The sequence below is a fragment of the Atractosteus spatula genome, chromosome 18 (assembly GCF_055471065.1).
Source record: "Atractosteus spatula isolate fAtrSpa1 chromosome 18, fAtrSpa1.hap1, whole genome shotgun sequence".
Taxonomy (NCBI): domain Eukaryota; kingdom Metazoa; phylum Chordata; class Actinopteri; order Semionotiformes; family Lepisosteidae; genus Atractosteus; species Atractosteus spatula.
Genome location: NC_142723.1, coordinates 13,684,361 through 13,708,934, shown reverse-complemented (window position 1 = coordinate 13,708,934; position 24,574 = coordinate 13,684,361). Strand labels below are relative to the sequence as shown.

General features: G+C 42.8%; 2 long non-coding RNA genes across 2 annotated transcripts; both read right to left on the bottom strand.

Annotated features, from left to right (window-relative positions):
* Positions 1-1,841: 1,841 nt before the first annotated feature.
* On the bottom strand, positions 1,842-3,407 carry LOC148818632 (uncharacterized). The gene is made up of 5 exons (XR_016094417.1): positions 3,369-3,407; positions 3,153-3,230; positions 2,905-2,962; positions 2,745-2,797; positions 1,842-2,413 (listed from the first exon to the last, which is right to left on the bottom strand). It is a non-coding gene; the product is annotated as an uncharacterized LOC148818632 (long non-coding RNA).
* A 17,047-nt stretch (positions 3,408-20,454) lies between these two features.
* Positions 20,455-23,106, bottom strand: LOC148818631 (uncharacterized). The gene is made up of 7 exons (XR_016094416.1): positions 23,069-23,106; positions 22,846-22,930; positions 22,590-22,645; positions 21,993-22,069; positions 21,769-21,853; positions 21,516-21,569; positions 20,455-21,016 (listed from the first exon to the last, which is right to left on the bottom strand). It is a non-coding gene; the product is annotated as an uncharacterized LOC148818631 (long non-coding RNA).
* Positions 23,107-24,574: the final 1,468 nt, after the last annotated feature.

The following is a 24,574-nucleotide window of genomic DNA, read 5'->3' as shown; positions in this document are numbered from 1 at the left end:
TTAAAGATTTTTAATCATTCTCTAGAGTATGTTGTGTGATTATGTTCTTATATTCCTGGTAAAAATGATCTGGCAACTAATGCTTTTTTAGTTTCAGTGGTCGTTAAATTCTAAATTCTGCTGTTTTTGTGTTTTCAGTTAAGTGTCTTCGGGCAGGACATGAGTCGCACTAAATCATGGAAGTATAAACGTAAGTATAATCATTTTATTCATTTCTCTACACGCATCTTTTTAAAATAAATTCTGCTCTATCGGCCCTAGTGAAAACGCCGTTTGCTGCTAAAAACCTTGGTTTTAATTATCCTTAAGTTCTCGTTTAAATACTTGTTCTTGTGTTTCCAGTTTGGTGTCTTCGGGCAGGACACGCTTGGCTCAGCTGCTGGAATTATCTGTGTAAGTATAAACCTTTTTATTCGTTTACACGTATCGTATTGAAGTACACTGTATACTGATGTTGTTGGAAAAGTGATGTACTTTGTCAAAAGAAGACTCAACTAGGCGATTCTAGATTTCTTCACGGCAGAAATGGGTTTGACCCGACAACACTGCAGGCCTGCTGTTTATAGAAACCTATAAAGATATTAATTAATTGCTTATGTGTTAACTGAACTGTTTCAGAAAAAGAATATGCTAAAAAGGAAATAGTGAAAAAAACACATTCGAATGTGGTAGTTTCTAATCGATACACTGTAACTATTGTCTCTTCCGTATTCACACTTTAAATAAGTACTTCATGGACAGGAACATTTTATGTTCTAGCAGGGTAATTGCTTTATTTTTTAAATGTGTCAGTCAATACAGAAGCTCGATCTAACTATCTGGGATCATTTCGAGATTGTTTGTAACCGAAAGTTAATACTGATTTCTGTTTTGCAGGAATTGCAACGAAGTTCCAGTCTTCATTCCGGTCGCTGCCTCGACAGAAGCCTCGGAGAAACAGTAACGTGCTGTATGTTTCTGTTTTAACATGTAGCTGCTTGCAAATGTTTTCTTTCTCTGTTGACTTGTAACAGTATTTAGCGTTAATGTTGCCGTGCTTTGACACTTTGTAATTGAAATGCATGTTCATTTTCACTTTGAAGCCTGTGCATCCGACGTATTGTAATGCTTTGTTTTGTATGCCATTTTCGCTCAATAAATTGTTGATTGAACCTTGATTTTGTTCTTTGATTTTTTGTGCAGAGTTCTGTACCCCCTTGGCCCTGAAAAACCCCGATGTTGGTGAGTTTTTTGGCGGAGAGATTTTGCTAACAGCTTGTGGCCGCAAGGGGACCCCCTATCGCTTTTTGACTTGAAAAGGTCAAAGGCTACCCCCTTTTTAAGCGTGTCCAGATTTTCCCGCCAAAAAACTTAGTATCTGGGGTCTTCTTCGGGGTGTGGTAGCAATCAAGCCGAGCCTCGCCCACCCCCCCTCATTGGAGAGGGGTAGGCGGGGGCTGGCTGATTGACCGCAGCTCTAGCCAAGCCCACTCGCTCCCGGCAGGAGAGGATGGCAGGCTGGTGGTGGCTTTGGTCCCTGCAGAGAGGCAGGTCTCCTGGTGTGTGGACTTAGAAAGCTGTCAGTTGCAAGCTGTGACTGATAGGCTGAGTCCGCCCTGGGTGCCTCCTCTCTCTCGGGCTGAGGCCATCTCCAGCCCGCCTTCCCCTCTTGCTGGGAGTGAGGGGGCTTGGCTAGAGCTATCCTCAGTTCTCCTCCCCCCAGGGCTATACCCAGGCTCCCTCTCCCCCCACTATCTAAAAAGGCGGGAGTCTTCGCACTTTTCCAAGTCAAAGTAGTGCGGTGCGTGACGCACACTGCAAGACAACCCTTCGCACCTTCGAAAATACAGGACAATGCAGACAATGAAATGAGAGTTTTTATTGCAGAAATCACAGCACATACAATAGCAGCAGTCAACAGAAAACATGCAGGTCAAGAATAAAATACAGCACTGAATCGGGACATTACAGATCAAGCCACTGGTAACAAAAATCAAATGTAACAAAAAGCACACATTGTCAATAAATTGCCAGAGAACCAGGAGCCGCAGCACATACAATAGCAGCAGTCAACAGAATACATGCAGGTCAAGAATAAAATACAGCACTGAATCGGGACATTACAGATCAAGCCACTGGTAACAAAAATCAAATGTAAGAAAAAGCACACATTGTCAATAAATTGCCGGAGATCGTCGGAGCACAGAGAACCAGGAGCCGCAGCACATACAATAGCAGCAGTCAACAGAAAACATGCAGGTCAAGAATAAAATACAGCACTGAATCGGGACATTACAGATCAAGCCACTGGTATCAAAAATCAAATGTAACAAAAAGCACACATTGTCAAGAGGAACCTGCCAACGCTCGTCGAGTTGCTGGAGTGGAGCTGGAAAGGAGATCGTCGGAGCGCAGAGAACCAGGAGCCGCAGAACTGAAGGCAAAAAAACAAAAGGATCAAGTTAGCATAGCGGATTTGCAGAATCGATTCACTTGACGACCTGAAGTCTATTCGCTTTATAAATAAGCCACCGGAATAAAGAAATATAAAAACACGCTCAGATTCAACAAGAAACCAATGGGTAATTTCATGAGGAATCACAAACACATCCCACTGAAACGATATTCGTATATAACAAAAGTAGGACGAAACGAAAAGACGTTATATAGTATAAACCCATTCCGGTGTTCAAATGCTGGGACATACGTCTTGTCTTACCGAGATACACAAATATAGTGTAGCACAAGGTAGGAATATAACTTACCTTGGAGAAAAGTATGTATAACTGGAGGCCCGTTCTTGCAATCCCTTTGTCAGCTGTAGAAATAAAAACTTGAGAATTAGTACATTTAATTCTATTTATTTTATACAATATTTTACAACTTTCACGAATTTAGGATGGGTAAGGAAGGAATATAACTTACCATGGAAAAAAACACTTCTTCCATAATTGGACATCCGTTCTTGAAATTCTTTTGTCGCCTAGAGAAATAAAAAACATACGAATGAACGAACCCTTTACAAGGGTTTAACGCGGAAAGCGTTATTATAGCAAGAATCCGAAAAGCGGAGATTTCACAGCTACTGACTTTAGAAAGCAAATGTTTGAAGGTTAACTACAGCCTTTTTTTCGTTAAAAGAAACAGACCTTATCTTATAAAAACATACTTACATGAAAGATAGGATGGGACCGCAGACTTTTAAAACTTCGAGAGCACGCTCAGACAGACAGGACACTTATTTCGGCGTCCTAAAACACAAATTAAACAAGAACAAACGCAAATAACAAAAGTTGCAACAACAATACATTTTTGTCTAACTTTCCTCAAAGTGAAATTTGAGTTTTTGAATTTAAAATAAGAAAATGCGAAATAAAACGCAAACGCACCTCACGCCGCAGAAACTCACCCCGCCGCCATCTTGCCGGGCGCACCTGTGGAACAGGTGGACGGGGCGTGTCCGCTGAGGAAGGTCACTCTGGGGGCGGGCTCGGCTCCTGAATGACAGCTGTGCACTCGGTTACAAGGGCTCAACACTCACGGTACTGAAGATAAAAAGAAACTTGAACTCTCCAAATCATACATAAAGTATATAACGGCTGAAGATTTTCAGACATCCTAACACAGTAGCATTCGTCTACGAGTCTGTTCGCCGGACTCGTTTAGCTTGCGGCCGGTTGATCGAATCAAGAGAAATGTGCTGGAGAGAGACCCCTGTCGCTCCTAGTTAGGACTGCACCTCTCTTGCACTGCTAGTGCCACACCTGTCCTGAAGGTGTCTCAGTGGTATAAGGGGCTGCTTTTTAGAATTGAATTCCGATCTATGCATTTATAAAGGACTTAAACCCCCCATTTTCCCTGTTTTGGAAGGCCCCGAAAATGGAGCCCCCCAAAACGGCCGGCGTGGTAGAGAACAGCCTCCTTTACAAACTCACCCCGACAGCATGAGAGCTTTACCCGGGGCTGAGATCTCAGACTGACGGTGGGCTCGGGGCTCGACTTCAACTTACACGACTCTCCGGGAGTCGATCTGCTCTCTGAACTTTAGAAGTGTCCGATGGTTCAGCCCGCGGAGCCACCAGGCCGGCCACACAAAATACTGGCCATGTACATCTCTTATCCAGTCTAAAGCCAAGTCACAGCCCCGAGACGAGGCGGTTCGCCTGTTTTCTCTCTCATCAAGCATGAATTTATTTTTTAAACAAAATGTCTTAAATGATTTTGAAGACAACTTTAAAAAAACTACATGGACGATTAAATTGGTCTAAATGTTTTGTACTCCAGCTGGTGTCCGGGTAGAATATCTCTTTAGTTCCTTAAAAACAGCAGTTGTCACGACGTAGTATATTTATATTTCCATGGGCGTTTGACAAGGTTCCACACAGACGTTTAAAGATTAAAGATGAAAAAATCAAAAGCCATGCATGTAAATAGAAAGTGAACTGGTGTATGCGTAGAAAACAGAATAGTGACAAGGATGTAATAACTAGTTTTGCAATCAATGGAGCATCACTTCGCTCCTTATTATTACTATTAGAGACGCTATTACTTCATATACCATAATATGTGAAAGTTATTGTAGTCAAAATGCAGTCAAACGCACAGAGTGCAGGTGGTGAAAGTGTTGTTTATGAATATCAGACCGCTGGCAATGAAGTAGTGGAAGCAGAGTTTTATATTAACTCATAAGTGTCATCTCTAAGAGATGCAAATTCATTTTGATTAATTTAAAAATTCATTAAAAGTCTATATCGTGTTCTACACTGTATACACAGGTTCTACAGTGAAAGGGGAACCACGGTCAGTGAGTGACGTACAGTACAGTAATCACAGGTGAGACTGACTGTCAGACACTAACAGTATAATTCTTACTGCTTGACCCAAAGCTAAAAGACGGGAATTCTGAAACACTGTTTCTGGCGCAAGGGTGTCGCTAACTTGTAACCTTTTACTATTGATTATATTTGGGGATGAATATAGTATTTTGAATGAAACTGAAAACAAATCGTAAATCCTCAATTAAAGTTTCACGTAAGGTTATTTCATCAGCGGTTCAGTTAAAAGCATGGAACGGGATTGACTCCAGTTACTTGAGTCGGAAAGACTGAGGGATCCATGCCAACTCCAGGATCCAGTCCGTGCTTTAGACATGTCTAATTAATTACAGTCCAAAGCCAGGTGTGATTAATCTTTATCAGCCTTCAATTAGTGTCCTTTTAAAATGGTTCTGGCAGCAGTATTGCGTATTTGTCCTTAAATAGCGTCTTTACAGGGACAGGAGAATAATCCCGGGATGTTTCGCTTTATTTGGTTAGCAGAATGTCGGTCAAGTTTGCTTCCTATTTGGATGGGAACAGTTCAAAACGAAACCAGAGAAGACATCAGAATAATTAAGAAGGCGGACAGTAGCTGGCTTTCAAAGAGACGTTGAACTCAAGCTAAATCAGTAACTTTCGTATCTTTCAACAGGCGAAATGGAACGGATCGTTGTTACTATTTAAAATGACTACCTGTATTTTTAATACGTGCTCAGGTCTGTTCGTGGTGTTTCAACAGGTGTCTTATTAACTAGTTTTTCCTCTTCAGATCCCCGGAGTTCCTGACCACTACAACAGCCTGAACGCCGAAGCGCAGAGCTCCCGTGTGGCGTGAAACCGGACAGATGAGCGGTCAGCTCGAAGGTGAGAATCCAACCGGTCTGCACTCTGCTTGCAGAGCCTCTTGCATCCAAGTTTAAAGAAAGAGCTTTGTGTGTAGTCGGAGAAATCCCAGGACCAATTGACTTTTCTCAGTATGGCAAAGCAGTAGATTGTGAAGAAGCCCACAGCTGCGCTCACTTAATCTGAGGGTGGGGGAAAATACCGCGGGGAAATGGTCAGTACAGGTAAAACAGGGTTTCGCTCCGTTGAACACCTCCCTGCGAATAAACAGCTTATTTTGCCTTCCAAAACGGGTACTACCTTTTGTATAGGCACAAGTTCTGGCCTCTCGCCTAAGCCTATATGTATTGGAAACGCTTTTTCTCCCCTGTTCAAGCAGCAGTTGCTCCCGGAGAGCAGCCGGACTCACCTCGCGGTCCGGGGTGGCCACCGTCTCTCCGGCCGGCTGTCCTAACTGGAGCGTTTCCTCTCCCGGGGCTCCAGACTGCGGGCCGCCGGAGCGTCTGGATAACAGCCGGTCGTGTTACGCCTGTACGCTTTCTTTTTGTTCAATTTTTGCAATAAACCAGTGTCATTGGATTGTTTCTTAAACCAGTTTGTTTGGGTATTTTGGTGCGCTCACCTTTTATGTAGTAAGTGCGCATCTCCACAGGGGATCGTCCTCCTGTTTCTTTAATGAGCCTACATGTTTCCTCTGCCCCTGCATACGGCTCAGAGTGGCTGTCAGTCATGAATTTAGGGTTCTTCATCTTCATCTATCGTAGTTGTTGCACAAGCTTCTTCCCTTCACTTTGACTGTAAAACTCCAGCTGTTGCTTGAATGTACATAAAGGCATTAGCAGGAAGCTGAGAGAGAATGTAAACGCAGCAGAGAGGTTTAATGTGCTTTCCTGTGGCTGAGCACACCAGGAAAAAATTGATCTCAGCACTATATGAGAAAAACACACTGTCCTCTGACAGAGCATTAGATGGTAAATTATCACCTGTGTAATGCTATAACACCCCCCCCTACACACACACACACACACACACACACAATCTGCTTCACAATGCTACACCTCTGAATATTATTCCACATTTAAATTGGCATTTTGAGTGCCGACTCAAGAATTGAAGCAATTTAACTACTATAGATTAAGATACACATATTTAAAGGAAGAAACACACAAACATTTAACTAATAGTGACAGGAAAAATGAACATTCAAGGGATTAATTTGTAATCTGCATGAAGCACAATCCAACTCAACAGCTCTTCTTCAAAACAATATTTACCGTTTACTACTTTAGGACAAATATATATCAAATATAAATCAATCTTAATGTCTGTCCAGATCTCCAAGAGATCTGTCTAGTCCCCATAGCATAGACATAATGAAAGAAACTGGAAGTTTATTCAGAAAAAGACATTTCAGAAGGAAAACCATTCTTTGTTTGCTTACAAAGTTAGTTTACATTTCCTTTTTTTTCACAAAACAAAACATGAAACGCTAAACTATCAACTGATTCCTTGAAAAACAGGAGACAGGGAGAGATACAACATTCAACATTTGTTACTCCAGGTGCAGAGCTATGTTACTGAAAACAGAGAATGTATAGAAAATGATCACTCTATTGTGTTCATAACAATTCCAACATTTCCATATCAACATTTCTTAAAAGAACTAGGAATGTGATATCTTTTAAACCCCTGCAAGACAAAACCCTACATCAAAACTCCCTCTTAATGGTGTAAGAACCTGCTGTTCAGAATGACCTCTCATGCTGGTGAGGCTGCAGACTGTGTTTAGTGTCCAGGTGGTCCTCATGATCCCTCCCAGCTCAGGGACTCAGGGGTAAGGCCTGTGATTATCGGCACGGTTGAGAGTTATATAACATAGAAATACAATCAGTCTTGTACTAACAAAAATGAAAACAGATTTCACTGTGTGACAAGGCTACGTACTGTAGAACCAAAAGTGCTATGTAACCATTTCGTGTCCGTTTCATGTATAGTCATTGATATTGAAAATCATTATGAGCCTAAAAATCAGTCCTAACAATGTGCCCAACATCCATTTGTAGTACTCAGTTACTGGCCTTCACCTGACTAGTTTTACTCTGCTCCTCCACAGTACAAAACAACTCATGACAGGTTTTCTGTAGAATGGGTTATCAGCAGCAGGGAGGGACAGTTGCTCAAGACCAGAGGAAAATGTAATCTATACAAAGCCTATTGTTGAATCATTATCTATGATTAATTATACAGCTGTACGTAAAATATTAGCTGAAATAACTGTGATATAAACCAATTAAAGCTGTCTAAAATAATAGCGATGTGTCAGTGATGGGTTTCTGCTAGGATGACACAGCTCTCAAATCATACCATTCATGTCCATACCAAGATTTTATCTCAACTAGAGCTGCATCAGGTAAGGCTGGACGTGACATGCTTAGTACAAGTCCATGAGCATGTAAAATTACCTTTGAGCAATCGTGAGGCTCAGGTATGAGCCCTGTAGGGCCCAGGATATTTCAAGTTCACTCCAGGAGTCTCTGTACTGGGGCTTTGGTATGGACATTATGGGCCACAGGGAACAGTGCCACCTCAGACCTTCAGCTCTGTAATATCCTCTAGCAGCTGCGCTGATGAAGTACTGCTCACCCCACAGGAGCCCAGGACACTTCACCCACAGGAGGGCCCCTTCCTCCAGCCTCGGGGGTGACAGACCAGCTGGAGGAGTGAGAACAGGCAGAGAGCGAATTCAACAGGAGACTCCGGGAGGCCAGACTGTTGCTGTGAAAAATAGGAAAGTGAAAGTAATGTCAGGCTTTCAATTCAAAATCGAAAAAAAAGCTCAATCTCAGTTTGAAACACGTTGCTCGTAGGCAGTAATTATTCCATGTAAACTAAATGAAAGTGTGATGCCGCGGGGGTTACAGTCATCTGTCAGGTCGATCGGTAGATGGAACCCAAGACCAGAACACACCTGAGGCAAATAACAGTTAAAAACACAGGTCTACCCTGATAAAATTAAACATACAAACACAGAGCAACTTGTCTCCAAAACACCCTGGAAAACAGATAATGTACCCATATGAAAAAATACATTTCTTCTCAAAGGAAGAAAAATAAATCTTTCCATTTTCTCCCTCAAAAATAGATCCAGTCATGTCTTCTTACCTGTACAAAACAAACTTGCCTACTGTATGTAACTATGTGTGCCATTTGATCTTTCCCTTTCTTTCATCCACTTTCAGTTTTTTCTAAAGAGTCATTTAGATCTAATTATGTCTTCTTACCCGTACAAAATAAACCTCTCTCCTTGAATTCAAAAAGTAACAATGTGTGCTTGTTAAGCCCTTTTTATCTTTCCCTTTTTTCTCATCCTCTTTCAGTCCCTTCTAAAGAGTATTATGATTTGACTGAATGAATTAACCTTTATTGCCTCTAAGAGAATTTGTCTTGCACATCAAGAGCTCATAAACCTATAGCATACTTGACAATAATACAACACAGCAACAACAGCACAATTCCACGATACAAAACAACATTTAACAACATTGCTCTGTCAGAACTCAATCCACTATCATAAGATTAAAAACAGACAATTAGCTAGTAAAGAGTCTAAGACAACAATAACAGTAATAAGATCCCTACCTCCAGACAATCTTTTCGATATTCAACACCTGAATGCTTGTATGCCCTCTTACTCTTCCTACAGGGGATCTGGTACCTCCACCCAGAGGGCAGGGGAATCTATTTTGAAAAGAGTGGATGAGCGGAGTCATCTAAGATCTGATGTGCGGGATAAATAATATTTTGTTCTGTCAGATGTGTTACCAGTCCTGATCACTTTGTTCAACTTGTTTTTGTTCTGCAAAGTATTGCCTTCCAGATTTTGGAGGCTCATCAATTTTCGAGTCCTTAAAACACAAAAAACACACACTCCACTTGTTTAGATGTTACAGTAAAGGGAGACACACCAGTGGGGTCAATCACATTGTTAAAAATAGGTTCTCCTGGTTCTCTTCTCTCAAACAGAGCAAAAAAAAAATCAGTTCATTTACATAGTGGGGTGTGTGCTCAAGCCAGCTCCCATTGCTAAGGGGCACCTGGCCAATCATGGTTTAGATCCTTCGCCACGCCTCCTGTACATTATTTCTATTCATTAGTTTCTCCACCTTGGAGTTATAATCTCTTTTAGCCCGTTTCAATTCTTCCTATATCTTACTCTGAATCACTTTCCCCTTTAAACTATCACAGCTTTGAATTCCTGCTCTATCTTTTTGGATTAGATCAGATCATCATGTCAGTGGTTTGATATGAACTTTATAGGCGTTCTTAATGTTTCCATAACAGGGATCTAATGTCCTAGAACCTCTTGTGTAGCCTTTTACAGACTGATAATCATTAGGGAGAACTGACTTAAGCAAACAGCCATTGAAATCTCCCAAAATTAATTTCTGAGGCAGTTTTATAATCGGCATCAGGAGAAATCTACAGCAGAGTTGCAAACGCCTGCCCAAACTCCCATGGCAGGTAGCGAGGTCATAAAGAAACAGACAGGAGTCCCAGATCTGGTGAGTTAAAGACGTGTCAGTTCAAAAGGTCTTTTTCTTCCTTTATCTGCTCTTGATTATTTCTTTACCTTTTTCCTTTTTCTTCTTCTCTCTTCTACCCCTGCCCTTTCTTTGTTTCGCTATGGTTTAGTTTAATACAAAGTCTTTGTTTTTCTGTTGTCTCCCAACACATTCTCTGTGTCCTTTCCAAATAGGAAATCACGTACTCACCGAATCGTGTCAGCTGTAGTTTGTGTGCAGCTTGGCTTCACTTTCTACTCTCTGTCATCTCTGGGTTTGATTTATATGGCCTGCAGGTACGAGCGCTGCTCTGTCTTGTTCCACTTCGATCATCATTGCGGTGTTTTATGTTGCAGTACTTCAGTTTCGCCATCTTAATGAGATCAAAAGTCTCAGAGATGCCTCCTCTTATTGACCAATGATAAAGCATGCTATAGAAACAGCTCCTCAGTATATGAACAGCTGACCAATAGGAGATAGAGGTACTCCAGCCCCAAGTTGACAATAGAGCATGGCTCTGGTTTCTAAACTTTGCCAATAAAAACTTCAGCTCTTCAGTCAGGAAGCAGATCTGGAAAAATAAAACATAGTATTACTACCTTGTAGCCTGATCTCACATTAGGCAAGTCGGAGCCTACTCAAGACTGATACAGAAGCTGGAAATCCAGACTGCTGCTGCAAGTGGGGTGTGGGGGAGACCTGTAGGAGGTGCTCTTCCATCTTACCCCTTGCTCTAAGAGATTCAGTCATTAGGATGATGTTTAAGGTCTATAAAGATTAAAGTGTAGGGATGTTACCCTGGAGTCCTGGCTAAATTCATGGCTAGTCTAGACAACATAGGTTTGTTTTCAATTAATTTCCTCTGTTCCCCAACGTGGTAGAGGGTCTGTTGGTGCATGTGACCAGGTACTGCTGCATTTTCATGATGGATAAAGTGAATCCCTGCCACTATGACAAACACCATCTACAAAAGAGGACTGAGCCTTGCGCAGTAGTGAAAATTACAGTAGGATGAAACCCTTCTGAACACAAGAGACCAAGATTCTGCAATGTAAAGGTACAGCGCTATTTGCACAGTCTATTTCAGAGACACATCTGCATATATGACACTAATGCAAGCTTTGTGGAATTCCCTGCTTACTGTATTAACATCACATGCCTGCCCCCACTCCCCCCCTACAATGCCAAAGTAGTTATACAAAATAGCTAAGGAAGAATGGTAACTGTGCTATGTACCCAGATTAAATAAGTCAACTCTCAGTGCAGTTTAGTAACAGAACCCTATATGCTCTAGCTTAAATGGAGACTCTCTCAACCACATTTTGCGGGGAGGCTGAGTGCTGCAGGTTCTCTACTTACCTATTAGATCTTTTAAGGACTTGGACTAACCAGTCGGGTGATGTAAAATTCTATATGAGTCACAACAAAATGAGGACCCTTTAAGGAGCTCCTATCAGTGAGTGATCAATTTATGTAACTGCCCTTTCTCTCCACCCACCCCCGTGCTCCTAGGTAAATAGTGGAGGAAATGTAAAACTACTTCCATTGGTGGTTCAGGATGAGGTCTTTACAGTTGCACAGATTAAATAGGCAGAGACTTGCATTACAGGTGTGTCAACTGAAGTTCCTGGCTTAGTGCAAGGTGTCATTTATTTCTTTAAAACTGACCAGTACATGAGAAGATACAGCAATTTCCCTCCACATTGCATTGTAGCCCAATGAAAGCTACCCCTGAAGGTACTGAGCGCCAGTCCAATATAGCATCAGGGTCTATCTAGTGGCACCACAGAGGACAGAGTTAACAGCTGTACACAAGACTTGACAAGACCAGTGACACCTTGACTTTATTGTACAGGCATGATACAGATTGTACAAGAGCAGGCTCAAGGACATGACAGAAGGGCAGAGGAGCCCCCTACAAACCACAGATCTTGGTTCCACATCACAAATGCAGTGCTGAGGATCTCCCATTGCTATTGGAGAGCGTCGGTTGCTCCATTCTTCCCAGGATGGAATAAAAAGCATCACAGCACACCTCTCCATTCTTCCCCATGGTGATCAAAGGGGCTCTTTAAGAGGTGGGGGGCACACCTCTCCTGCATCTTGTGAAAGGACAGATTACATGACCAAGTCCTGACACCACACACTGGACACTCATACGCAGGCCAGTCACACATTGGACTCCCAAGCATGGAGAGCATGCTCAACCTCACCCAGATCATTACCGTCATTGAAGGTTGGTTTCCATCACTGTCCAGTGGAGATACTGCTGTGGGGAAGCAGCCTTTAGCACAAAGGGACTGGGTTGTTAGGCTGATGCTTTTATCCAGAGTACCATCATTTTGTATGGTACAGCTGAGCCAAGTACCGCAGTGCCCTACCTGGAATTTCAGTGGAGGGATCTCTCCCCCCTGGCTGTGCAGCAGGGTCAAGCTGGGTTTCTGCATCCCAAAGTCAGGAACACCCTGGGCTCTTCCCAATACAGCTGTCCTTGTCCCCGGTCCCTTGGAATGGGGTTCTTGAGACTAGGGAACAGATTCCAGAAGAGCATGCTGCCAAGACATACAGGAAAGATCAATACAATGTACATCCCCATGAAGACTCAATTGTGCAGAGTGTCAGTCCTGTCCTGAAGGACCTACTGCCTCCAGAGGCAGTACAACAGTGCAGCCAGCTAACCCTCATCTAGAAAATACAGAAAGACAAATGTGGACAAGCTCAGCTGGTTTTGCATGCAACCCCCTGAACATCTCCTGGTCAGTGCTGCAATGCCAGTTTCCTCCACAGCTCCAGCTCACCCCAACATAGCTGACCCATGAGCTGGCACACACATCCTTTACACAACATCCCAGCACATGTAGCTCCCCCTACTGGACAGCATTGCTTACTGCATTTCCAAACCACAACTCAGCTTGTCAAGTCCCATAGAGGATCAGCTGGCTTCTAGAACAGTTCTGGTTGAATTTTCCCCAAACTAGTGACATCTTGCTCTTCTCACCAAACAAATCCCACTACTCCAGAGCCACAGGAGCATGGGCAAAACTCACACGGAATAATTCTCATATTCCTCTTCAATTCAAAGCAGAATATAAATACTTTCCTCCCAAACTTCGCTTTTATAAGCCTCTTCATTAATTACAGGGGCGTGGCTAATTCCATGGGAACCTATCCCCAAAGCCCTACAATCCTCATGTGGAATGCCCAGGTGCGTCCAGCTCAATAGTGCACACCTGCTTCCAGATCCCTGTCTGCTCAGAAGCCATCTTGGCTCAGAGAAGCACCACAGCCTGGGCTTGAGCCAAAATGCAAGGTGCCTACAGAAGCCTTCTAGGGACAGTGCAACATTGCGCTAATCCATTTTCCTTGAACGTTATTAGTTCCTAAACATTTCACTATACCTCAATCTGTTTCAGAAATCCTTTAGTAGAAAAAGATAATGATTTGGTGATGGTTTATATATATATTCCTTATACATATACAGATTTGTGATGTACTCTTAAACCACTTCTGTATCCCTACCCAGTATTATTCCTCTTCCTCCGTCAGAACACTTGTCCATGTCTGCTATGATTGGAATAGTGTTCTCAGTTGAGGAATCGCAAAGGAGAAAGTCGGTGCTGCAGACCCATTACAAAACCCTGCTTTGCTAATAGAGTCCTCTGTATTTAAAAAATAAATATTAGTGTTGAGAGTGTTGAAATTTGAGGCAACTAAGAAGATTGAGGGATAATATTGAGGCACAGAATATGCCATCACTTTTTTGATGCCCTGTATTGGCTGATGATCTTTAACAGTTTTTCCCATTGAACAGCTTCCTTCCCTTTGCACTGAGAATTGGTCTGGTGGTTTGGTAAGCAGGCACTTAAACAAACTAGCAGGGTGACTTTTTGAATCACCAGTAGAGTCTGAAATAACAGTTTATTTGTGTCTGCTTAAGGTTTTGGCTTCTCCTCATGTACTCAAAGAACCCCAGCACCTATCAGTTTTCAGTTTCATCCCTTGATTTCTGTAACTCCTTTCTTCCCCTAAAATTCACTGTTTTAGGCACAATCCATTATTAATGAGCTGCTCTTACTGCTTCTACCAGTTTGAACAATTCAGGGATGGGAGATGGACCATGAACATCTTCCTCCAAAATGGTCACATATCCCCTCTCAGAAGGGCCAGAAACTCGCAAGACACGTCTCCTACCAGAGGAGCATTTACAATAAACTAACACAGGGGTGTGAAGACATATAACCCTCATTTTCTCTGAGATTCAATGGATTGTTTATGGCACATGTGTTGTTACTCAGATCCATTCATAACAGCTCAGGTCTGTCTCCCTAGAGCCAAAGCTCACTCCTTGTCATCCAGATCCATCTGGATACTGCACTTACTTGCTTACTGACCTTGGCCACTAACTTTCTCTTTGCTGCTTGTTTGACACCAAGCAGCCCCAGGCCTCTCCAAACTGACTGTCCCATTAACTCCTACAGCCAGCTTCAGCTGGGAGACTCCATACTCCCCATCCATTTCTCTGACACATTCAGGGATGAGGGACTGATATTCCCTGAGTTTTCGCTCATGTGCCTCCTCTACCCTTATACCCCAGGGCACTGTCAATTCAGGGCTCTCTGCTTTGCATCTATAGATCAAAAGATGATGTAGCTCTTAAAACCTAGCAGGAACAAATTAGTATAAGATGGTGACAACCAGCTTGTGAGATACAGTATAACTCCACAGGCATTAGCTAGATCTAACCATAGGACTGCAAGGTCTCCTTGATTTTGCTTTGCACTTCCTGTGATCTTAGAAGTGGTGCTAGCATATTCCAGGCATCCAGACACTCCTGGAACACCACTCTTTTGTAGAGATGCATCAATACAATTGTTGCTCAAAGTCAGCCTAGTTAGCCAACTTGCCTAAATTGTGAAACAAATTTTACCTTCCGCATTAAGAAGTGAAATGTTTTTGAAGTGCGTATGATTTGTTGAATTCTAATCTTTTGTTATGAAGCACTTGTGTTGTCATATGGGGTGTGTTTGGCAGGCAGGCGGAGCTCTCAATAGAGAACTACACATTACTATGTGACCACAGCTGAAGAGCGTCTGGAAGCTCAGGAGATTCAGTTGGAGGCGTGATTATTAGATCAGGCTGAAAACTTCCCTGGGAGAGTTGAAACAGGACGTCAGTCCTGAGTTAGTGGCAGTCCAGAGGAGAACAGGTCTCCCATTAACATGCAGGCTGAGACACAGCAGTGAGAGTCACCAGGTCGGAGCTGTGTCTAATAATAACAGCTGGAAAGAACAGGTCTGCCAGATGTGAGAGAAGAGTAGCGACTGCAGTTTAAGAAACCCTGATGAGGGGAGAGATATGAGAGCAACAGTGTCAGAGGAGACTGTGCAGAAGAACATTGAAGGGATCGAGTGAGAGCAGCTATCCCGGAGGGAATTGTCTGGTTTGAAAGATGTGATTATTAAAAGAGAGAGCAGCCTGTTGAGCGTGAGAACAGGGCTGTGCAGTACGTCTGCTGTAAATGATAATAATTAATAATTGCTTACACTTATATAGCGCTTTTCTGGACACTCCACTCAAAGCGCTTTACAGGTAATGGGGACTCCCCTCCACCACCGCCAATGTGCAGCCCCACCTGGATGATGCGACGGCAGCCATAGTGCGCCAGAACGCTCACCACACATCAGCTATTAGTGGGGAGGAGAGCAGAGTAATGAAGCCAATTCATGGACGGGGATTATTAGGAAGCCATGATTGGTAAGGGCCAATGGGAAATTTTGGCCAGGACGCCAGGGTTACACCCCTACTCTTTACAAGAAACACCCTGGGATTTTTAATGACCACAGAGAGCCAGGACCTCGGTTTTATGTCTCATCCGAAGGACAGCGCCTGTCTACAGTATAGTGTCCCGTCACTATACTGGGGCATTAGGACCCACCTGGACCGCAGGGTGAGCGCCCCCTGCTGGCCCCACTAACACCTCTTCCAGCAGCAACCTTAGTTTTTCCCAGGAGGTCTCCCATCCAGGTACTGCCAGGCTTCTTGGCCAGGAATGAGAGTGAGAGGGAGTCAAAGCTCCACTGGGGGTGGAGGTAGTTAGCAGTGGTGACTGGACACAGGAAAGGTGAGCTGGCAGCTGTGTGTGCACAGCCTCGGACACGAGAGTGAGGCACTGAGAGGTTGTGTGGTTCTAACATGAGTGTGTCAAGTCTCAGCCCGACAGTGAGGAGCTGGAGACTGGGTGTAATGAGTGAGCTGAGTCTGAGTGTGAGAGTGAGACTCTGGAGACTCTGGTTTGTGTGAGACCCAGCCTGGTGGTGTCAGGAGATAATAATAATAATAATTAATAATAATTGCTTACACTTATATAGCGCTTTTCTGGACACTCCACTCAAAGCGCTTTACAGGTAATGGGGACTCCCCTCCACCACCGCCAATGTGCAGCATCCACCTGATGATGTCAGGTGATGTCAGCAAGTGGAGGAGGACCTGGAAGCCCGAGGGCTGGCTGGTCATGAGAGGACCAGTGGCTACAGGGAGGAAAAGGAGGCTCCTGGAGGGGTGGCGAGGAGCAGAGAGGCTCCTGGAGAGATTGAGAAGTGACATTGAGGTGCAGCAAGGTCTGGAGGGAGTAGCAGCCTCGGTTGTTGCCGACTCGGCCTGCCAGCAAGGCAAAGAAGGCGATAGAGCAGGTCTGGTCAAACTGGATTGATCAATTCGAGGGCGTTCCACTGCTTCTCCCTGAAAAGGACTAGCCAGAGGGTGAGAGCTGGAGGTGAAGCTCATTGAGCTCAGGACACCACGAGTGAAGAACTCAGCAATGTGAGGGACCTGAGGCTTGATCTCAGACGAGATCAGAGAGGACAGAGACATCAGTGAATTGTAGACTCTGAGCCTGAGTTGTCCATAGTGGCAGCCACTATCCTCATGGCCTCACACACCTCTTTGCAATCAACCAGCTTTCCTTGACTGAGTTCTTCCTCCCTGCTGCTTTCACCAGCTCCCAGAGTCTCTGCCTGAGCCTCCTGTAGTACTTGGGAGTCTTGTCCTGGACACCATTTGGCTCTGGCGCTGATCCTGCTCTAGACCTTCTTAGGAAATTGTTCATCTCCCGCCAGGTAGGTTCCGACTCTTCAAAAGCACTGGTGGGTCTGTCTGGTTTAGTGAGTGAAGCCATCGTCTCCGGCTCCTCCTGGTCTCTGGGGTCAATGTGGGTTCTTACACCTCCTCTTTTGTAAACTCCAGCTTTCCTGATCTTTTATCCATTTGTAATGCTTAGGGGAGGGTTTAAGGATTAGCAAAGGGGTTGCACTGAGGTTGAGAAATTTTCATTTATTTGAATGTAATATGTACTTCAGTCCAGTAAACTAGTGTTGAACATCATACTGACAAGTAAATTAGCTACTGCAGTTAACCAGTTGAAAAAAATAAGTTGAAGTAATACAGTGTGGACTACTTTGACATGTACCAAGTGAAACGTGAAAGGATGTCATGGGGAAGTGTATTTATAAGTTCTTTACACAAAGAGTTGTGGGAGAGTGGCACAAGCAATCCAGCCATTTTGTTGAAACCAACAGTCTCTTTACTTTTGAGTAATCTGACTTCTTGGTGCAGAGTTAAGATAGATCAGGTTATAGAACAGTAAGTGTCCTGTATGGAACTTTAGACCCCACAGTGCCTACATATTGCTACTGTATTTCATTCATATTCCTGTGGCTTTCAGATACTAATAAGGATTAAATGCACTATCTGCGATTACTCAGTAGGCTATGGGGGGGAAAAAAGATTTTGACACTTGTAACTCACGGGGGCTTCTGTAAACATGCTCGATTTCTTTAACAAGTTTCCAGGTGGAGTCAGAAAAAAAGCACCGGAACTGACCGGAACCGTCAGTCTGTAGCCACGCCCACTCGAATGACATCTCTCGCAGGCCACGCCCCGCGCACCTGTGCGCCAGGTTCTGCTGGAGAGAGCGGAGCTGAGTGAGTTTGTTCCGCGTCTTTAATGATTATTTTTTTATTTTTCCTTTATTTGAATGTATATTAAATTTAACTCATGTAATTATGTTGTCTTAACGTAGCAGATGAAAGGGGTAAAATACGTATTTTCTTTGGGAGCTAAATAGCATTTTACCGGCATTTTTACATTTTTCAATTTCCAACGCCTCACTTATTTTTAAAAAGCAACTTGTTGTCACAGACAACGTGTGTATTCCTGTTACATCGAAGAAAAGCTCTGTTACAGCAGAATGAAAACGTCGCTTATCCGTATTTCAGTCTTTATCAAAAACTTGGTGAACTATGTTCATAAAACCACACGTGTGCATTTATCCAAACAGTCGCCTACCTAGAATTTAAAGTTGTTTTTTTTTTCATTATTTTCCAGAGTGGGTCTAGAGATTATGTTCTTATATTCGCGGTAAAAACATTTCTTTGCAGCTAATGATTTTTAGTTTCAATGGTCTTTAAATTATGTTGCTTTTGTGTTTTCAGTTTAGTGTCTTTGGGCTGGACATGACTCGCACTTAATGGAAGAATAAACGTAAGTATAAACATTGTATTCAATTTCTTTACATCTGTCTTTTATAATATTTATTGTGCGCTATCTGCCCTGGTGAAAACGTCGTTTTCTACCAAGAAAACGTAGTTTAAAGTATCTTTCAATGATCTAAATACTTGTGTTCTTGTGTTTCCAGTTTGGTATCTTTGGGCAGGACACGCTTGGCTCAGCTGCTGGAATTATCTGTGTAAGTATAAACCTTTTTATTCGTTTACACGTATCGTATTGAAGTACACTGTATACTGATGTTGTTGGAAAAGTGATGTACTTTGTCAAAAGAAGACTCAACTAGGCGATTCTAGATTTCTCCAGGGCAGAAATGGGTTTGACCCGACAACACTGTAGGCCTGCTGTTTATAGAAATCATTTTCTGCTAAAACTGCGATCACTTAAGCTTCTGTGATTAGCATAATACAGATTCATTAGAAACCGTTTTAGCTTCCAAATTGCATCACAACAATTAAGATAACGGAACCTCTAAAGATATGGATTGATAATTTGTGTGTTAAATACGTTGTTGCAGAAAGAGAAAATGCTAATCAAAATGGAAATGATATTTCTAATCGACACTGTAGCTGTATTGTGTTTCGGTTTTCACACTTCAAATGTAACTGCTTCTATACCTTGTTGAACAGGAACACTCTGTTGCACCAGGCTAATCGCTTTATTGCTACTGTATCTTTTGAACGTGTGAATCAGTTCAGAAACTCGGTTGAACTAGCTAGGATAATTTCGAGATCCTGTTTGTAACCGAAAGTTAATACTGATTTCTGTTGTTTTGCAGGAAATGCAACGAAGTTCCAGTCTTCATTCCGGTCGCTGCCTCGACAGAAGCCTCGGAGAACTAGTAACGTGCTGTATGTTTCTGTTTTAACATGTAGCTGCTTGCAAATGTTTTCTTTCTCTGTTAACTTGTAACAGTATTTAGCGTTAATGTAGCCGTGCTTTGACACTTTGTAATTGAAATGCATGTTCATTTTCACTTCGACGCCTGTGCATCCGACGTATTGTAATGCTTTGTTTTGTATGCCATTTTCGCTCAATAAATTGTTGATTGAACCTTGATTTTGTTCTTTGATTTTTTGTGCAGAGTTCTGTACCCCCTTGGCCCTGAAAAACCCCGATGTTGGTGAGTTTTTTGGCGGAGAGATTTTGCTAACAGCTTGTGGCCGCAAGGGGACCCCCTATCGCTTTTTGACTTGAAAAGGTCAAAGGCTACCCCCTTTTTAAGCGTGTCCAGATTTTCCCGCCAAAAAACTTAGTATCTGGGGTCTTCTTCGGGGTGTGGTAGCAATCAAGCCGAGCCTCGCCCACCCCCCCTCATTGGAGAGGGGTAGGCGGGGGCTGGCTGATTGACCGCAGCTCTAGCCAAGCCCACTCGCTCCCGGCAGGAGAGGGTGGCTTTGGTCCCTGCAGAGAGGCAGGTCTCCTGGGGTGTGGACTTAGAAAGCTGTCAGTTGCAAGCTGTGACTGATAGGCTGAGTCCATCTCCAGCCTGCCTTCCCCTCTTGCTGGGAGTGAGGGGGCTTGGCTAGAGCTATCCTCAGTTCTCCTCCCCCCAGGGCTATACCCAGGCTCCCTCTCCCCCCACTATCTAAAAAGGCGGGAGTCTTCGCACTTTTCCAAGTCAAAGTAGTGCGGTGCGTGACGCACACTGCAAGACAACCCTTCGCACCTTCGAAAATACAGGACAATGCAGACAATGAAATGGGAGTTTTTATTGCAGAATTCACAATACATACAATAGCAGCAGTCAACAGAAAACATGCAGGTCAAGAATAAAATACAGCACTGAATCGGGACATTACAGATCAAGCCACTGGTAACAAAAATCAAATGTAAGAAAAAGCACACATTGTCAATAAATTGCCGGAGATCGTCGGCGCGCAGAGAACCAGGAGCCGCAGCACATACAATAGCAGCAGTCGACAGAAAACATGCAGGTCAAGAATAAAATACAGCACTGAAGCGGGACATTACAGATCAAGCCACTGGTAACAAAAAGCACACATTGTCAATAAATTGCCGGAGAACCAGGAGCCGCAGCACATACAATAGCAGCAGTCAACAGAAAACATGCAGGTCAAGAATAAAATACAGCACTGAATCGGGATATTACAGATCAAGCCACACTGGTAACAAAAATAAACTGTAAGAAAAAGCACACATTGTCGAGAAGAACTTGCCAACGCTCGTCGCGTTGCTGGAGTGGAGCTGGAGAAGAGATCGTTGGAGCGCAGTGAACCAGGAGCCGCAGAACTGAAGGCAAAAGATAAAGGATCAAGTTAACAGGATATCGGACTTGCAGAAACGATTCACTTGAAGTTCTGAAGTCTTTTAACTTCTTAAATACGCTACCTAAATAAAGAAATATAAAAACACTCAAATTGAACACCAATACATCTCAGTCCTACTAGTCCAACATTTAGAAAATACGTTCAGCCACATAGAAATCCAATGCTACTTGTCAATACAAGACCAGGTAACACAGCATGTATAGTATTCGAATAAACTCTGCTTTAAAAATCATCGATAAAATGTGTTGGTATTTTCCATCTTTACCTAATGAATTCAAAAGATGAATAAAAGGATCATAAAAGAGAACCAGCACCTTAGAGTTTACTCCACAAAAGCACAATGAAACGAAAAAAGTTATCAAGTTGGTATAAAACTGTTCTTTTGTTAAAATGCTGGGAAATACGTGTTGTTTTATCGAGTTACACAAATAGTGTTAGCGGAAAGTAGGAATACAACTTACCTTGGAAAAAACACTTTCATAAGTGGAGGTCCGTTCTTGAAATCCTTTTGTCACCTGGAGAAATAAAGAAAAACTTACGAATTAGTTAATTTCAACATTTGATCATTTCTGAGCGGCAAGCATTATAGCCCGAATCCGGGCAGAGATTACACAGCAACTGACTTTATACAGCAAATGTTTGAAAATACATTACAGCCTTTTTTCGTTACAGGAAAGAGTTAGAGATACCATATCTTAAATAAAACATACTTACATGAAAGGCACTATAAAAACGCTGAAACCAGATCTTTAAAACATCGAGAGCACGCTCAAACGGACAGAAGACTCTTTTCGGCGTCCTAAAACACAAATTAAACAAAAACAAACGCAATTAACAAAAGTTGCAACGACAATACATTTTTGTCTAACTTTTCTCAAAGTGAAATTTGGTTTTTTGCACTTAAAATAAAGAAAATTAGAAATAAAACGCAAACGCACCTCACGCCGCAGAAACTCGCCCCGCCGCCATCTTGCCGGGCGCACCTGTGGAGCGCAGAGAACCAGGAGCCGCAGAACTGAAGGCAAAAGGAAAAGGATCAAGTTAAGATATCGGATTAGGAGAATCGAATCACTTGACGTTCCGAAGTCTCAACGATTTAAATAAGTTGCCCCAATAAAGAAATACACAAACACGCTCAAGTCAAATTGTCTAAAAAAGCAATAGGAAACTTCAAGAGAAATCACAGAGACACCCCAGTCCCACTACTCCAGGATTTAGAGAACACATTCAGCCACATAGAAAATTCATTTTTGAAATGTTACTTTATACATTAAGATCAAGTACCAGTTATGGCGTGTACCAAATTAGATTTAAGTCCCCGCATTGAAAAGCATCGTGGAAATGTTTGTATTATCCATCTTTACCCAATGGATTCAATAGATGAATAAAAGAACCAGCGTTTCGAGTTTCTTTTTCTTTTCAAGAAAAGCACAATGAAACGAAAAGAAGTTATATAGTACTAGTCAGCACGTGTTGTATCGAGTTACACAAGCATAACATTAAAAAGTATAGCGGAAGGTAGGAATATAACGTACCTTGGGAAAAAAACACTTTCATAGCCGGAGGTCCGTTCTTGAAATGCTTTTGTCACCTGGAGAAATAAAAAACATACGAATTAGTAAATGTAATCTTTGCAAAATTTGATCATTTCGGAGCAGAAAGCGTTATTACATCCGAATCCGAAAAGGAGAGAATACACAGCTATTGACTTTAGGAAGTAAATGTTTGAAGATAAACTACAGCCTTTTTTTTGCTAAAAGAAACAGACCTTATCTAACAAAACATACTTACATGAAAGGTAGTACAAGAACGCTGAATGCAGAGTTTTAAAACTTCGAGAGCACGCTCAAACGGACAGAAGACTCATTTCGGCGTCCTAAAACACAAATTAAACAAGAACAAACGCAATTAACAAAAGTTGGAACAACAATACATTTTTGTCTAGCTTTCCTCAAAGTGAAATTTGAGTTTTTGCATTTAAAATAAGAAAATTAGAAATAGAAAGCAAACGCACCTCACGCCGCAGAAACTCGCCCCGCCGCCATCTTGCCGGGCGCACCTGTGGAACAGGTGGACGGGGCGTGTCCGCTGAGGAAGGTCACTCTGGGGGCGGGCTCGGCTCCTGAATGACAGCTCTGCACTCGGTTACAAGGGCTCAACACTCACGCTACTGAAGATAAAAAGAACGTTTAAGTCACCAAATCACACATAAAGCATATAACGGCTGAAGATTTTCAGACATCCCAACACAGTAGTATTCGTCTACTAGTCTGTTCGCCGGACTCGTTTAGCTTGCAGCCAGCTGATCGAATCAAGAGAAATGTGCTGGAGAGAGACCCCTGTCGCTCCTAGTTAGGACTGCACCTCTCTCTCACTCCTAGTGCCACACCTATCCTGCAGGTGTCTCAGTGGTATAAGGGGCTGCTTTTTAGAATTGAATTCCGATCTATGCATTTATAAAGGACTTAAACCCCCCATTTTCCCTGTTTTGGAAGGCCCCGAAAATGGAGCCCCCCAAAACGGCCGGCGTGGTAGAGAACAGCCCCTTTACAAACTCACCCCGACAGCATGAGAGCTTCACCCGGGGCTTAGATCTCAGACTGACGGGGAGGCTCGGGGCTCGACTTCAACTCACACGACTCTCCGGGAGTCGATCTGCTCTCTGAACTTTAGACGTGTCCGATGGTTCAGCCCGCGGAGCCACCAGGCCGGCCACACAAAATACCGGCCATGTACATCTCTTTTTCAGACTAAAGCCAAGTCACAGTCCCGAGAAGAGGAGGTTCCACCTGTTCGCTTGTTTTCAAGCATTAAGGCAATTAAGATGCTCTTGTAAACCGCTTTTCTAGCCTATTTTGCGACTGGACATGACTTGATTATCTTTTCGAATGACAGTGAAAAATAAAGTGTCAAAATATGCAGTTTGGGGGAGCCTGTATGTCATGTTTCAGACGTGAAGTCTGAGAGGTTAAAATGCTGATGTTTTTTTTTTTAAAAAAACAGAATATCTGGAATTCTAAAGACAACTTTAGGAAAAAAACTATATGAACGATTAAATTCATCCAAATGTTTTATACCCCAGCTCGTGCCTGGACAGAGTATCCCTTTAGTTCCTTTATACCAGTAGGTGTCACAACATAATATATTTAATTGGGCGTTTGACAAGGTTCCACACAGAAGTTGAATCCTTCAGATTAAAGATTTAAAAATCAAAAGCAATGCATGTAAATAGAATGTGAACTGCTGTATGCATAGAAAACAGAATAGTGATTAGGATGTGATAACTGGTTTTGCAATCAATGGAGCATCACTTCGCTCCTTATGATAACTATCAGAAAAGCTGTTACTTAATACAATAAGAAAGTTACTGTAGTCAAGAGCAAAGAGTGCAGGTGGTAAAAACGGTGTCTGTGAATATCAGACAGCTGGCAATGAACTAATGGAAGCACTGTACAGTACGTCAGGTATTGAGGAACTATATATTAACTCATAACTGTCATCTCTAAGAGAGAGATGCACA